The sequence below is a fragment of the Carya illinoinensis genome, chromosome 1 (assembly GCF_018687715.1).
Source record: "Carya illinoinensis cultivar Pawnee chromosome 1, C.illinoinensisPawnee_v1, whole genome shotgun sequence".
NCBI classification, from domain to species: domain Eukaryota; kingdom Viridiplantae; phylum Streptophyta; class Magnoliopsida; order Fagales; family Juglandaceae; genus Carya; species Carya illinoinensis.
In genome coordinates this window covers 23,044,953-23,060,738 of record NC_056752.1, presented here as the reverse complement: position 1 = coordinate 23,060,738, position 15,786 = coordinate 23,044,953, and positions in this window count along the sequence as shown.

Sequence of the window (15,786 nt, the reverse complement as noted above, 5' to 3'; positions counted from 1 at the left end):
ACCAGACAGGTATTTATTTATTTTAATTCTTTATTTTTATTTTCGTTTTTATTTTTTATGCCTTGTTGTGAAACAGTACGTATCATCTAATATTTATAGCAATTATATTAGCGGACATCACTGAGCTACAATAATTTTTCCATTCCGTGCATTTTATTCTGTGTTGGTTGTTAATTGTCTTTTTTTATCCTTTTGGTTTCATCTTTTGTTTTCAGACCGAATTTTTTTCCGGTCCAATGCAAAATCTGGAAATCCAGATGGATTTGGGCGGTTATCGCCCAGATTGAATCCGGGAGATAAAATGATATATGTAACCGCCCGGATACGGTTACGAATACAAATTCTAACCCAGTTATCCGTAATCGGCTATGTTTTAAAATATTTTAGCCGACAGGTTACGGATAGGTCTCTCGTTCACTGTGTGTTTTGAAAAGAAAATTACTCTCCTCTCTCTCGCTCACTCTCTCACTCGATCTGAACATTGGACCAAGAAAACCCTAGATCCCTGATCCCTGATCCCATCTCCTTCTCTTTTGCTGCCGCACTGAAACCTAACTCAAATTCTGAGTCGACGTCATTGGCAGTTTCCATCACAAATAAAATCTCTGGTATGGCTTTTTCTCTCCCTCTCTCTCATTTTGAATATGCCTCCGTGGTTTGGTTTTGTATAGGCCTTAGGATTTCGTTCATCCAGGACATATGCTCTTGTAATCAAGTCCATAATACATTATTATACAGTTTTGTGCTAGAATGGTTGATAGAAATCTCAGTGGCCATGTTTCCATTGTTTTTCACAGACCTGGATTTTTTTGGGCTAGATTGTTTTGCACATATCTGGATTTCCCTCAACTTTTTAATATATTTGGGTTTTTTTGGCCAGCCTCTTTTCTGTGCTATTGCTTTCTTTTGGGGGCTAACCATGTGTGAAGTTAATGGGTTTCTCTGAACTTTTTAATAGACTTGAGTTATTTATGTTATGATTCTTTCTATTTTTATACCTCGGCGTGGGAAATTATTAGATGGGTTAATGGAGGAAAGCTCGAGGATGTGACGGGCAAAAAGTATTTTTGCAGTTATTACAGCCCCTGATTCTCTATCTTGTAACTAGGGTTTTGGATGTTTTGACAGCACCTTGATTCTCTATCTCATTAGCTCGCTATCTATTTTGGATGTTTTGGATAATAGTTTTGTTCTTTTATTATGTCATGATTCAATTGGTTATAAATGAGTTATTGGTTTAGCTCGGTATTGTCCACTTGAGGGATATCAGCATGACAGGGGTCACCAAATCTCCGCATGAGATTTTGTTGTAAGAAACCTATGGGATATGGGAACTGATGCGAAATCATGTAATTCCTAACTGCTAACTGGTTACCACTTCTGAGATTTTTCAGAGATTTTTTTTTTTTTTTGTAGTATTTTGATGTTACTTCTTCATCAAAATACTGTTTTCAACCTGTTTTGATCATTTGTTTTTGTTTGCTATGAGTGCCCTTCTTGATTATCTTCATCATTGCTCTCGGGTAGAGAATCAATTGCTGTTGCAGCAAGGTTGGCATGCTTTGTGGCTAGCTCCCTTGCTCTCTGTAGTCATATATATTTGTTGAACCAAGGTTTCATAATATTTATTAAAGTTCTAAATTGCACAATATTTATTATAGCCATGTGAGTATGTTAGCTGTGCTTTTTTCATTGCAGTTCTAAGTTTTCTTCTGGCATGGCAGGTTTTCTGCATGGTCACGAGGATCAGTTCTAAGTTTAGTAAGGAGATCATTGTACCCTGCAACATTTATCTCCTACAACTTATGGTAGCTTGCTGGAGGTAAAAATGTGGCCTAGCCATCCATAATTCTCTCCTTTTAGTCTTTTGTTTCTTTCATTTAAATTTTTTCTTCAATTATTATTGTGATGTATATATTTTTTTTTTTGATAGATAATAGAGATATTATTTATAGTAAATAGGCATAGTCCAATTACACAGGTAGTATACAAGAAATTATTATGATGTATATGAGATAGCTTGCCTTTATCACCAATCACCAATTTGCTAAATAACGGTTGTGTCAGTGGTTTATGACTATTTTGTTGTTAATTTTCACAGTTGTGGTCTCATAAAGAGAGACTTAAGTGCTACAGTTTGAAATTTAAGAGTGCTGGAATGAAAATGACTTCCAACTTCAAGGGGGTTGTGAGTCTCTCAAATCACTCAGCATCTTGAAAGATGGTGCCATGTGTTTGGGCCCCATCTATAAGTTGATTGTCGTTTTTGGCTAGTTAAGGACTATGGACCGAGGGGGTTTATTTTTTTGTTGCTTGCAAGCATCACGTAGTTACAATAATGTTTTACCAGGCTGACTGGTCCGAGAGCTAATGGATTTAAATGAGTCTGATTCTCTTGTTTATTTATTGACTTTTCTCTCATATTTTTATCCAGGTTGTGTGCTGAGAAAAAAGTACCCAACACTTGATATGGAGGAAATATTCACCAGAATGTTAAAATGATCCAGAAAATATTTAACAATGTTATTTATTTTGCATTGCTATGTAATAGTTTAATTAGTTGTGATATATTATTATTTATTTTGTTTTATGTAAATTTATGTTTTGCATTATGATATAATAACAATATTATTTATTTTTCATTTTTAATTATTTTGTTCTTTAATTTATTTTTTTATAAAATTCTTTTAAAAAGTGTTTAAATTATTTTTTAAAGAAATTTGGGCAATTTAAGGATGATATCGGAATATTTTTTTTGATAAAAAAGAGCTATAAAACATTGTTTTAGGTTATAGTCTTGTTAAAAAAAAAAATTATGTAAAAACCCGGATTCAATCCAGATTTAAGCCAAAAAAAAGGAAGGAAAAAAAAAAACCGAATATATCCGGATATCCGGATAAGATCCGGTTATCCGCCCGAATTAGATCCGATCCAAATCCGGTTATAGCCGGATATCCGGATCCGGATGCACACCCTTACTTTTGTATCCGTTTAAATTAGGATATTTTGGTCTTTAGTGTTAAGTTGTGCCAGTAATATTTTCTCCCCAAAAAAATTTTAGACCGCACAAATTCATCTCTCAAATTTGGTTTCGTTTGCCTCCCGAGTTTTTTCTCTCAACTCAGACCCACTCTCTCTCTCTTTCTCGTGGCCCTCCATTTCTCTTCATGTAGCTGAAATCCAAATCACCAAAATTGTGAAATCCAACCCCAACGCTTGTCCTCTCCCTTTGTTTCTATCATCTCCCCAAAGCTTGTCTCTCCCTCTGTGAAACCCAAACCATTAAAACTGTGAAACCTACCACCAGCCGCACCACCTCTTTGTTGTAGTAACAGCTCCACCGTACGAAATCTAGTCAAAGACGACTTGGTTCAAGGGCCTCATAGCGACCAAGTCGTAAGTCTTCAAGATACGGTTTCCGAAGTTGAGGGCCTGGGCTTGAGGGGGGATGTGCATATATTGGAGGAAGGGTGATGCGCGTGGGACACCAAGGAGATAGCGGTGGATTTTGATGGAGGAGGCGAGGGACCCACTTCTAAACCTCATTTCCAAACCTCCTTCGCTCTGTAGAGCTTCATGGCAGGAGGTTCGTCCGTGACATTCCTTTCATAGGGGTTTCATCTTTATTCCATTCCTCTATTTCTTTTATAGGCTTTCTTGAAAAATGTACTTATACTTACTCTTCACTTTCTTCTTCCATTTTCGTTTCACTTTCTTTTTCCATTTTTGTTTCAGATGAATCATGCATACAAGGTCTACTGATACTGGAATAGTATCTTTCCACTCAATCAAGTGAGGTCCCAGATGCTGAAAACTCGAGGGGATCAGTTTTTCTGGCTATGTCTGTTGCCCAGATAACTAATACAAAAGGGGGGGTGAATTGAGTTGTATTAAAAAAATAACAATTATAAATCAAATATATAATATAAAATATAAATAAAATATGAAATAACAATAAATATAAAGAGTAAGGGTAAGAGAGAAGCAAACTCAACATATTAACGAGGTTCGGCCCCACTGCCTACGTCCTCGCTTCAAGCTACCCCTTGAGGATTTCCAAATTCACTATTCAACCTCCTTCAGGTGGAGATAGAAACCTATTACACCTTTGAACAACACCGCTACAAAGGATCCGTGTAGAACACCCTCTACACTTGCAATCACCTTACACGTGGTGATTCAACTATTCTCCGTATAGAATACTTTCTACAGGCACAAGGGTTATACACACTCTTTTTCTGATACAAAAGCTGATAGTGGGTAGGTTATCAGAAAACACTCCTCAATGAGTGAAACAAGAACAATACAGCGCAAACTATATCTCTCAAAATGAACAAGGATTAAGACTCAATGCTTAGAGAAGAGAGAATGAAAGCTTTGAATGAATGTTGTATGCTCTTAGTGTTGTAAATGTGAAGCTCTCAAATGATCTATTTATAGGCATATCAGACTTCATATTCAAATTTAAAAAGATTCACATGTCAAAGACAACATCATTCATTTTTTCAGAAAAATCAAACCTAATCTTTTACTTTTGGCATATGACAAAAGGAGCACACTTTCCTTTTCAAAAAATTCAAACCTAATCTTTTACTTTTTGCATATGACAAAAGGAGCACACTTTACTTTTCAAATTTTTCAAACAAAATCATCTACCTTTTGTATAAGTCTAAAAAAGTATCAATCACTTTTGAAAATATTCAAATAAAACATGCACATGTGAAAGATGACAATCAATCATCTTTAATATTTTCAAAGTTCAACCCTTTAATCAAGGCATGCACATGTAAAAGATGACAATCAATCATTTTTAATATTTTCAAAATTCAACCCTTTAATCAAGGCATGCACATGTAAAAGATGAAAATCAATCATCTTTCAAAATTTTTAAATTTAATTTTCAAAAATATTCATGCACATGTGGAAAAAGTATTTTAATGCTTTATGATAAAATATTAATTTTGAGCATTAATCCTAATTTTGAATTTTAAGAGATTTACAACATTACTCTATGACTTTAATGTGAATTTGTTTCCTTCTTGCTCATGCTTGGTTCTTTAATGTGCTTGACTCCATTGTGTGGACAACTTGAACTTGAAACTCCTTTATTCTTTGAATTCATTTGTTATCATCAAAATCCATGTGTAGATTTATAATCACATGAAACTTGAAACCTTGGGTTCAACAATCTCCCCCTTTTTGATGATGACAAATACTAGATAGAACTTGAAGCCTGTATTAATACTTAAGCTCTCACTGAAAATATGCGTTAGTTTTTCAAGCAAAAGTATAAATATAATTCCAAGCATCTATAACAAGTTTAGCAATTTAAACAATGTTAATGTTCTAGTCAAAAACTTCTCCCCCTTTTGGCATCATTAAAAAGGATCGGTAGCAAGTAAATGGACTGAAGAAAATGATGCGTTTAATAGTCACTGTAGATAGTTGAAAAAGGAGCCGTCCGTGACCTGACAAATGCTGCAAAGTCTCAAGGCCTAACTCTATGAATTTAGTGCGGCTGGAGATTTAAACAATAGCCGATGTTGTTGACAAACGCGATTGAAGGTTCTGAGTTTCTATAAAAAAAAATGAGCATTTTCATCTATCGGATGCCAAAAAAATACATTGCTTCTTGACCTGAGTTCAGTTTTTCCACAACGATAGAATGGCTGAGCAATTCTCTTCCACTAATGTTCTAGACTTGAATTAGGAACCCTTGACGCATCAATCATCAATCTTCTCTCCTGAGACCGTCAATACCATGATAGGAGCAGAAAACCGTTTTTCTAGTAAGGCTGATTCTGAGATTATTGCAGAATTAAGAATGCTCAGTAGTCAATATGCTGCCTCTGTTACGATCATGTCTCGGAGGTTAATGGCGAGGGTGAGTTAGATTGATCATCTTAACATGCAAATATCTGAGTTACGACAGAAGCTTGCTAATAAGGATAGTGAGAATAAAAGGCTAAACCAAGAAAACCAAGAGTTGAAAAAATTTGCAGATTGGTATGCTCATGATCTGCAACCACGAATAGAGGAGCTGGAACGAGAAAGGGTTCAGATACAATGTCAACATCGACAGATAACAGCAGAAGTTCATCATTTACTAGAAAAATAGGGACAATCTACTGTTAATCTCGCTGGCTTAGTAAGAAAACTTTTGACAATGTGTGTCCAGCATATCTTGTATTTCTTTTGACTAAATAAGATTTGAAGAGACAATAGTTTGTCTTATTCTTTATGCTATCTCTATAAAATCAGTCCTGAAGTTCATCCAATCCGTATCAAGTTTTCTTCTCATCTGCATTCCTTCAACATTCTCGTTTTAAGCCTTATATTCTTTTCTCAATGGCTTATTCTTCTAACATTTCTCTAGATCCATCCATGAGGCATTCTGCATCTCAACCTCCTGTCCTTTCTGCAGCTGCCATTGGTGCCATGTTGCAGTAGGAAAATAATAATCTGACTAATAAGTCAGATTCTGATGCTATTTATGACTTAGTGAGTCTTGGAACTCGCTACTCTTCCTCTATTGTTGTTTTTTCTCAGCGGCTACAAGTCAAAAATCATGAAGTTGAAAAGCTCAAAGAACAAATTGTTGTACTTCAACGAATTGTTCAAGAGTCTCACACAAGGGAAGGAATCATTCGGCAGAAGAATAAACAGTTGAAATCTTTATTAGATTCTTCATTCCGCTTGCAGGTTCCCATGGATAAGAATGATATGATATTGTATGAAGAGAATGAACGTCTCAAACATGAGGCTAAAAATCTCAAATTTATGTAAAAGTATTTAAAAAATCTATTTCTATTTTTATTGACTCTAGTCTATCTTTTAAGAGATATTCATAGCATGCATCATACCTATTTATCTTCTGATCATACATAATCTATCTTCTGGTAAAGGCTTTGTGAAAATATCTACTAACTGATCCTGTGTGTTTGTAAATTCTAGTACTATATCGTCTTTCTGCACATGATCTCGAAGAAAATGATATCTTATTTCAATATGCTTAGTTCTAGAATGTTGTATTGGGTTCTTTGAAAGATTTATGACACTTGTATTATCACATTTGATTGGAATGTGATTATACATGAGTTTAAAATCTTCAAGTTGTTGCTTCATGTAGAGAACTTGAGCACAACAACTACCCGCAGCAACATATTCTGCCTCAGCAATAGATAGTACAACAGAATTTTATTTTTTACTAAACCAAGAAACTAGTACATGACCTAAGAAATGACATGCTCCACTAGTGCTTTTTCGATCTATTTTACAGCCAGCATAATCTGCATTTGTGTAGCTGATTAGATCGAAAGATGTGTGCTTAGGGTACCACAACCCTAGGTTAATTGTACCACTAAGATATCTAAGAATGCGCTTAACTGCAATTAAATGTGATTCTTTTGGAGATGATTGAAAGCGTGCACATAAGCACACACTAAATATAATATCTGGTCTACTGGCTGTTAAATAAGCTACCAATCATACTTCGATATATCTTCGAGTGAACTGGTTTTTCCCGGATTCATCTTTATCAAGTTTAGTTGATGGGCTAATTGGTGTTCCAATTTCCTTAGCATTTTCCATCCCAAACTTCTTCAGTAATTCCTTAATATATTTTGATTGATTGATGAATATCCCACTTTTTGCTTGCTTAATTTGCAATCCGAGAAAGAATGTAAGTTCTCCCGTCATGCTCATCTCAAATTCTTCCTGCATAGTCTTAGCAAAAACTTGACACATATTTTCATTAGTAGCACTGAATATTATATCATCAACATAAATCTGAATCAAAAGAATATCATCATTTTCATATTTAATGAAAAGAGTTGTGTCGATTTTTCCTCTTGAAAAACCTTTTTCAATCAAGAAACCACTGAGTATCTCGTACCAAGCTCTAGGAGCTTGTTTAAGTCCATATAGTGCTTTTGTAATTTTGAAAACATGATTTGGGGAAATATGATTTTCAAAACCTAGAGGTTGCTCAATATATACTTCTTCATTTATAAAACCATTTAAGAAAGCACTTTTAACATCCATTTGAAAAAGTTTGAAATCTTTATAACAAGCATATGCAAGTAGCATTCGAATAGCTTCTAATCTTGCGACAGGTGCATATGTCTCATCATAATCGATTCCTTCTTCTTGATTAAAACCTTGGGCTACAAGTCGAGCCTTATTTCTAGTAATGACTCTGGACTCATCTTTCTTATTTCTAAAAACTTATTTTGTTCCAATAATAGTATGATTTTTGGGTCTAGAAACAAGTGTCCAAACATCATTTCTTTCAAATTGATTCAACTCTTCTTGCATAGCTAGAATCCAAGATTCATCAAGAAGTACGTCATCAATATTTTTGGGTTCAATTTGAGATAGAAAAACAGTATGATTGCAAATATTTCTAAGAGATGATCGAGTACTTACACCTTGTGAAGGTTCTCCCAAAATTTGTTCCACTGGATGATCTTTCACAAATTTCCACTGTTTAGTTGCATTTTGTATTAAATTTTGATGATCTTTCCTGATGGCTCCATGTTGAACTTCCTCTATTGTTTTCTCTTTGTTGAGATTGAGACTTTCCATGTTATTTATACCTCATGTTTCTTCATCAATAGATTTTTTGGAGACTGGAGAATTAGATTCATCAAATACTATATCCATAGATTCTTGTACAGTCAAAATCTTTTTATTGAATACTCTATAAGCTTTACTATTAGTAGAATACCCGAGAAAGATACCTTCATCAGATTTTGCATCAAACTTGCCTAAATTATCCCTATCATTCAAAATAAAACATTTGCATCCAAATACATGAAAGTAACCAATGTTGAGCTTTTTCTTATTCCAAAGCTCATAGGGGGTTTTATCTAACTTAGACCTTAGCATAACTCTATTTATATCATAACAAGCAGTACTTACCGCTTCGGCCCAAAAATAACTAGGCAAGTTGTTCTCATTGAGCATTATTCTTGCCATCTCTTGGCAGATCTATTTTTCCTCTCTACTACCCCATTTTGTTGAGGAGTTCGAGGAGCAGAAAAATTATGCACAAAACCATTTTCATCACAAAATGTTTCAATATTTTTATTAACAAAATCTTTTCCACTATCACTTCGGATACTTGAAATAGTATAGTCATTTTCATTTTAAATTCTCTTGCATAACTTGATAAAGGCATTATGTGCCTCATCTTTATGAGCAAGAAAGATGACCCAAGTATATCTAGAGAAATCATCAACAATAACAAATGCATAATATTTTCCTCCTAGACTTACAACTCTATTTGGTCCAAAAAGATCCATGTATATCAGTTGCAATGGTCTAGTAGTGGAAATATGTTTCTTAGTTTTAAAAGAAGTTTTTGTTTGTTTACCAAATTGATATGCATCACAAATTTTGTCTTTAAGAAAATTTATTTTTGATAAACCTCACAAGATCATTTTTTGAAAGTTTGGAAATAAGTTCCATGTTGGCATGACCTAATCTTCTATGCCATAACCAACTAGTTTCATTTTGAACTGAAAAACAAATAGCATCTTGTGAGGTAATTTCTTCAAAATCGATTGTATAAACATTATTGTTTCTAAAAGTAATAAAACAAATATTACAATCATGATCATTCAAAATAATGCACTTATCCATTTTGAAAGTTACTGTAAATCCTTTATCACATAATTGACTTATGCTCAAAAAATTATGTTTTAGACCTTCAACAAGTAGAACATCTTCAATTATGAGAGAAGATTCATTACCAATTTTACCGATTCCCACGATCTTCCCTTTCGAGTTGTCTCCAAATGTCACGTGTCCTTCTTCTTTAGATCTAAGATCAAAGAACTTAGTCTTGTCTCCCGTCATGTGTTTTGAACATCCACTATCTAAAAATCACTTGTTTTTGCTTGTGGATGATTTCATGCATACCTATAAAAACAATTAAAATGATTTTTCTTGGTACCCAAGTTCTTTGGGTCCTTTATTTATTAGTATTAGAAGAAACAAGATTTTTAGGTACCCATATGCTCCTAACAGTCATTGTATGATTTCTTCTAATAGGGCAAGTATGATAATTATGACTATTTCTATTACAGAAATTGCAAATAGCATGTGACATATATGAAGAACTTGAATGATTATAATAATATCTTTTTTTGACAAAATTATTTTTATGAAAAAAATTTTGATTATTGGTCTTTGATATAGAAGGATTATCAAAGAAATTTTTATAAGGTTTGTGTTTTTGTTTTGGCATATATCCCAAGCCTGCCTTGTCAAAAATACATCTTTGACTACCAAGAAGTTTTTCAAAATTTCTTTTTCTATTCGTAAAGTTTTCAACAATATTTTCTAAATCGGTTTTCTTCTTATTCAATTCAAGATTTTCATCTTTCAAAATGATATTTTCTTTTCTTAAAATATTAATTTCATTTGTTAAAGAAAAATTTTTCTTTTTCAAAGCAGTATATTAGATACCCAATTTTCCAAATTCCTCATAAATCTCTTCTAAAAATTTTGCAATTCTTCATATGAAAGATCTTCAATATTATCAAGATTTGTTACCTCAATGTTATCTTTAGCCATAAGACAAAGATTTGCTGATTCTCCATTGCTTGCTTCACTATCTGAGCTACTTGAATCATCATCCCATGTAGCTTTCATTGCTTTATTGCCATTGTTTCGATCTTTTTTTAGCAGAGGACAATCTGGCTTGATATGACCAGGCTTATTACATTTATAACAAATTAAAGTGTCATTTTTACCTGAATCTTTCTTGGAAAACTTTTTGAAGGATTTCCTCGGAAGAATTTTATTTTTCTTTAAGAACCTCTGAATTCTTCTTGTTATCATCACAACTTCTTCATCTTTATCTTCATTTTCCTCATCATCATCACTTTCACTTTCATGATGAACAACTTTAAGTGACAAGCTCTTCTTTGGCTTTCCTTCTTCTTCTCCTCTTTTCAATGTGTACTCATGGGTGATAAGTGACCCGATGAGTTCATTCACTTCGAGCTTTTTGAGGTTTCTAGCTTTAAGAATCGCTGTCACTTTTGATTCTCAGCGTTTTGGTAGAGAGTTAAGAATTTTTCTTACTATCTCCACCTGGAATAAACTTTTCCAAGAGCTGTCAAGCTGTTTATGATGTTAGTAAAACGAGTGTGCATACTATAAATAGATTCATCATCATTCATTTTAAACATTTCATATTCATGAATAAGAATATAAATTTTTGATTCCTTAACTTGTGAAGTTCTTTCATAAGTAACTTCCAAGTTATCCCAAATTTCTTTTGCCGTAGCACAAGTCATTATTTTATTAAACTCATTTCCATTGAGAGCATTAAATAATAAATTCATAGCAGTTAAATTCAAAGTATAAAGTCTATCGTCTTCGCAATCAAACTCTTCTTCTTCCTTTTTGACCTTTACTCCATCAACCACTTTTGTTGGAATATAAGGTCCATTTACAATACATTTCCAGATTTCTCGACCTTGAACCTGAAGGAATATTCTCATTCTAACTTTTCAGAATGAGTAATTATTTCCACAAAAGAGTGGAGGCCGACTGCTAGATTGACCTTCACCAAATGAAGCTGAAATGTTAGCCATAAGATCTTAACTCAAAAGATAGTTAATTTTATAATAGAGCTCTTAGCTCTGATACTAATTGTTACCCAGATGACTAACACAAGAGGAGGGTGAATTGAGCTGTATTAAAAAAATAACAATTATAAATCAAATATATAATATAAAATATAAACAAAATATGAAATAACAATAAATATAAAGAGTAAGGGTAAGAGAGAAGCAAACTCAGTATGTTAACGAGGTTCGGCCCCACTGCCTACGTCCTCGCCTCAAGCTACCCCTTGAGGATTTCCAAATTCATTATTCAACCTCCTTTAAGTGGAGATAGAAACCTATTATACCTTTGAACAACACCGCTACAAAGGATCCGTGTAGAACACCCTCTACACTTGCAATCACCTTACACGTGGTGATTCAACTATTCCCTATGTAGAATACTTTCTACAGGCACAAGTGTTATACACACTCTTTTTCTGATACAAGAGCTGATAGTGGGTAGGTTATCAGAAAACACTCCTCAATGAGTGAAACAAGAACAATACAGCGCAAACTATATCTCTCAAAATGAACAAGGATTAAGGCTCAATGCTTAGAGAAGAGAGAATGAAAGCTTTGAATGAATGTTGTATGCTCTTAGTGTTGTAAATGTGAAGCTCTCAAATGATCTATTTATAGGCATATCAGACTTCATATTCAAATTTAAAAAGATTCACATGTCAAAGACAACATCATTCACTTTTTCAAAAAAATCAAACCTAATATTTTACTTTTGACATATGACAAAAGGAGCACACTTTCCTTTTCAAAAAATTCAAACCTAATCTTTTACTTTTTGCATATGACAAAAGGAGCACACTTTACTTTTCAAATTTTTCAAACAAAATCATCTACTTTTTGTATAAGTCTAAAAAAGCATCAATCACTTTTGAAAATATTCAAATAAAACATGCACATGTGAAACATGACAATCAATCATCTTTAATATTTTCAAAGTTCAACCCTTTAATCAAGGCATGCACATGTAAAAGATGAAAATCAATCATTTTTAATATTTTCAAAGTTCAACCATTTAATCAAGGCATGTACATGTAAAAGATGACAATCAATCATCTTTCAAAATTTTCAAATTTAATTTTTAAAAATATTCATGCACATGTGGAAAAAGTATTTTAATATTTTATGATAAAATATTAATTTTGAGCATTAATCCTAATTTCGAATTTTAAGAGATTTACAACATTACTCTATGACTTTAATGTGAACTTGTTTCCTTCTTGCTCATGCTTGGTTCTTTGATGTGCTTGACTCCATTGTGTGGACAATTTGAGTTTGAAACTCCTTTATTCTTTGAATTTATTTGTTATCATCAAAATCCATGTGTAGATTTATAATCACATGAAACTTGAAACCTTGGGTTCAACAATGTCTACCTTATTCTTGGAAAGGTTTCCCTTTTCCTTTTATTTTTCTTTGAAATTTTTAATTTCAGAAATTTATATTAAGTTTGGGTTTGGTGGGTTTTAGAGGGGATTTTGGCAAGGAAATCGAAAAACTTTAGATAATCCAAGATTTAAATTACTCTTCTTTGGGCATTAAAGGTAAACATTTGCATTTTTTAAATCTAATTTCTTACATTCTCATTAAATTAGCTTTTTATAGGCTATTTTGTTTTTCATTTGGGTCTAAAAGTAGGGGAATAAGTCTTTTTATATAAAAGAGTCAAAGGCAGTGCACTGTGGATTGGTTTAACTTATGTTCCTATGGGTTCTATTGATGTTTGTCGAATATATTTGTCAAATGTTTTGGCTTTGTCCAGAATGATTAAGCTTCACCTTTATATATAGATATTATATGATGGTTCTTAATTACACCTTTTAACTACCATAAACAATCATGTAGGATACAATGGAGTGAAGAGTGCAAGGAGGATTTCCTGGTTGAAACTCACGGACAAGGAGGATGCTTTTCATACCCTTGTTTGGGAATAATTAAGTGCCTCTCATAATTTTTAAAAGCGTAATGTTCAAGGATGTCTCTTAATTACAAACCGGCAAACATCATTCATCTCCAAATAAACTCATCCTTACCATGATTGAGTTCAGATGTAGAAAGTATATAGCAGTAAAAACTTAGTACCACTTGAGATCACAAGGCCACTTCATCACACAGTTTCTTAAAAAATACTAGATTAGGATGTAAGCCACTTCATCACACAGATTCTTTAAAATTAATTATTTAAAAAATTGATTTTAAATAATTTATTCAAGTGCAGGATTTTACAAGTGGGCTAACTTAATAAATAAAATTGGAGTGCTCTTCCATAAATTAATAAATCAAACACCTGTTTAATTGGATCAAATCTATATAATCCATTGGAATCATCTTATCCACCTTTTTTTTTTTTTATTTCTGTTTCAGGTGCTTCAGGAATCCTCATGCAATATCAACAAATAGAGAGAATATATTGTCTTCTCTTTAGGGATGAGAAGACTTATGAAGATGAAATCTATTGAAACAATTTAGCAATGGGATAAATTATGTTGAGGTTAAACTTGTTTTTAAGAAATTTTATTCTCTTGAACAATATGAAAGTAGTAAAATGGAATAAGAAGAGAAAAAAAGTTAAATATTTTGCTATTTTATTTTATACCAAAAATTGAAAGGTTCTTTTATTGAGAATTCTATATGGTACTTTTGTTCAAGAAAATATAGCACAAAAGTAATTTCCATTGTATGGTTTGGGGTTGATAATGCTTTGAGTTTTTTTTTTGCATGTCATCATTTTTTTTTCCTTTGGTTAATCAGATTTATTGGTTTGTTTCTTGCAGGGAATCTGCACTTTTTGGTAGGGAATATACACTTTTTAGTTTGGAGTTGATGGTGCTTTAAGATTTGTATGTCTTTCAAATTTATTTTTTTCAATTTGGATTTGTATATTTTCTTATTGATTCTGTTTCTTGGATTTGTATATTTTTTTTATTAATATATTTAGCTCAGTTTGTATATTATTGAGTTTCCCTTTCAGCTTTTCGAAAAAAACAAACAGCTTTAATTTTTTTTTTTTTTTGATGTTTGAAATGTTTATGATTGTCATTTTTATTTATTTTGGTTTGCCTTTTAATTTATTTTACGCTGCCCGTGTTTTAAAGCTACATATAATGTCATATTTTGTTAGTGTGTATAATAAAAAAAATAAAATCTATTTCATCACCCCCTTGTTATCACCTTTTCAATATAAAATGTTATTTTTATCTACAAGACTACAACATACATAAAAGATAGTCAACATAGAAAATAACTCTTATTCTCAAAAGTAAAAATTTCAATAAACTAATTGTGTTGTGTAATAAAACTTATATAGATTTATAGTATTTCAATTTTCTGCATATTAATTTTTTACATCTTTATTAATAATATGATGCTATTAAATATTTGTTATGAATGAGCATTTACCATATATTGAGAATATTACAGTACAAGCTTCATAAAAATATTAGATGATTCAACTTGTTACAGACCTAGACAAATTCAACCAACAACACAAAAACTTCAACGTAGTCTCAATTGGTCCCGTATAACATGGCCAGAGCTATAATGATGATGCAAAAAAGAACACATTTTGAATTGATATTTTAACTAAACTTGAATTAAGTTTGTCCTAAACAAATTTGCCAAAACTAGCAACATGATGAATCTGTAGTACTTTTTTTTTTTTTAAATAGTCGAAGGTCACATGTTTAAAAGTGACCCCCTTTCCAATTTTATTAAAAGCTCTCACTTATGACGGAGAAATACTGAATAAAATCAAACTAGGGACACCAAAAATACCAAAACTCAAAAAAGACAAATCAGGTTTCAAGTTCATCCCAATTAACAACCTCACATTATTGGCCCGTAATATATAGGAGACCCTATTTATCAACACGTACAAGCCCAAGAAAATGCCTCTCTCTAAATTCCTCTCCCCAAAAATAAAAAATTCGACCCTTCCCCCCTCATTTGCAAGAAAATCAGCAACCATGTTTGCTTCATGATAAATATGCCATACACTAACATTCATCACGTGTAATCTGCATTACTTTATGTTGAATTCTGAACTAATATTTTTCTATTTTAATATGTGTAAATATGTAATTACTATACTCCACTTAACTATTGTTATAAAAAAAAATTGGTAGAATTAAGGTTTTCTTCCCTA